Source organism: Lactuca saligna, chromosome 3 (genome assembly GCF_052625555.1).
Source record: "Lactuca saligna cultivar CGN05327 chromosome 3, ASM5262555v1, whole genome shotgun sequence".
Taxonomy (NCBI): Eukaryota; Viridiplantae; Streptophyta; class Magnoliopsida; order Asterales; family Asteraceae; genus Lactuca; species Lactuca saligna.
Window position 1 is genome coordinate 224,296,594 of NC_136419.1, and position 2,617 is coordinate 224,299,210.

Below are 2,617 nucleotides of genomic sequence, written 5' to 3' on the forward strand. Positions count from 1 at the left end.
TTGAAATGTTTGAGACTTGAAAACACCATAACCACCCTCCCAAGGGAGTTTATGGCCGTAAACTCCAAGGGAATATGGTCCCAAGGCCGTAAAATCCTTAAAGGAGTTAATATGGCACCCAAACACTTGTTTAAACCTTGAAACAATTCACCACTAGAGTTGTAGTAATTCTAAGCTCCATTTAGTGACCCTAAGGAGAGTTTACGGCCAAGATTTTACTCCCCTGAGCCGTAAACTCCAAAACATATGGTCTTTAGACCATAAACTCCCATTAGGGGCATTGCACTCCTTTGTTGCAACCCTTTTAGCCTCCTAGCACTTGACCAAAAGTGTTTTCCTCGCGTTTAAATGTTTATACTTGTATAATTAGTGTTTTAATCACTAATTATTTATATACATATGTCTTCATATGTAATTAGGATCATTGTGTGTGTCTAAATTCTTCACTTGACACCAAGCACTTGTCCGATCCTACCTTACGATAACAGTCCGTTCAATTCCAGTCACTTACTGCAGGTGAGTTCATACCCCTTAACTAATGTTTTAAACTATTTTTAAATGTTTTATGGGGGGGATACAAGTACAATCATGCTAGTTTTATATCATTCACGTGTGATTAATAAGTAGATTTATGCTAGTTATTACATCAATCACATGTGATTAATATACAATATTTAAATGATTTGGCTACACATTAGCCGTTTTACCAAACAATTTCCTTCAAATGATTTTTATAAACATTCTATATGTTTTAAACTCCTTATAACTCTGTACAGTTTACTCTGTATATCATATTTCAAACTTATTTACAACTGTGTTTCAAACAAATGTTTCTTTATACTAAACCGGTTTATCAAACCCATGCCTTCAAATTGTTTTGTAGATTGACATCAAGTCGATCTTTTCTGAAGATAATAATTATGTTCAAATGTTTTACAAAACTTATTTATGCTTATATATTATAAATTGCATGCCTCTATATGTATAGTTATATAAGTAATGTTTAAAAGACTTAGGAAGGCTATCCACCCTATTTCCTTTTCGCGCTTGAGATGTGGTCTGGTGGGATATCGGGTACCCGTCCGAAGGTCGTTTAAATATTAATTATATATCATGTGTACATATATAGTCATAAAAGGCCCTTCCAGTTCATCCCATGACCTTGGGTAGCAAGGGTATACACCCATGTTCATACGTACCAGTTAGATTACTAGTAAACTACCATATGGGTAGTTTAGGAAGATACTGGAACTATTACTAGAACGCGATATCATACTATGAGTCAGTTCATTCATGAGTCAATACTTACTACTAGAAGAACATATACAACTATACTAGAAAGAGAACATATACAACGATACTAGAACGATTACATTACTGTACTTGCTAGGTAGAGAGCACGTACATTACAACTAGCACACGTAGAACATTACAGTACACTATTATACTAATACATGATCACACTTACATAAGTACAAGTACATGATCACACTTACAGTAGTACGCTTACATATACTTAGAACAGACGTCACTAGGTGTTATAGCACGGAGCCAGTTCAGGATCTAACTATACTGATGAATCACAACGCAATTGTGATAGTTATATCAAGTATACATGATCATAGTAATGTGGATGCTCACAGCTTGCATACATGCAACGGTCGTGGGTAGGTCCCAAAATCCCTTTGATAGGGGAGCGTATAGTCTGGGATCTAGACATCACATTATACCTTATCCCTCAAATACGGCAGTTGAGTACCGATGTAGTTATTTATATTAAATACTACAGTACTTGGAAGTATTACCCTATATTTAAGGTAATAGGTACGGTTGTAGTTCGACACTACACCATAGTACTATTTCTTTTCCCATTACATTCACTTCGTGAATTTTCACACGATGCACGGTAATGTAAAAACTATATTGTGTTAATAATAGTTACACTTGGGAAAATTAGACACTTTCACATGACATGAACATTGAGAACAGTTAGGTCTTGGTAGAAGACACCCTTATACAATAGTAGGAATCATAGGGATTCTAGAGTTTTTCAAACGTTTACAGTTGTTTTACAAACATCTTCATACTTACAGTTCACATACAAATTCTTACATACAAATACTTACTTACAAATTAAGACACTAAATACTTATGATCTCACCAGCTTTAAAGCTGATACTCGCTTTCAAAATTACTTGTATCCTCAGGTCAACATAGACAGGTACCGATGCAAGGATTAGGGAAGATGGAGCTCGTTGAAGACTCATCTTTCATTTTGATTTATGCTTTAGTGTTTATCAAAATGTGACAGAATACACTTGTATAATAATTATATTATTAATGCAATGGATGATGTTGTTGCTTGTTTACTACTTTTCATTGTTGTGATACTGTACATGACGTCCTCCGCCCCAGAACGTTTCCGCCGTTCTTGGTTTTGGGGTGTGACACAGTTTCTCCACAGAAGAGCTCTCGTTAATGGCAAGGAAGTGAGCGTTCTTCGTCAACCGGTCTATAATCACCCAAATTGTATCGACACCCCTAGCAGTCCTTGGCAATTTGGTGATAAAGTCCATAGCAATTTGTTCCCACTTCCACTCGGGAACCTCTAACGGCT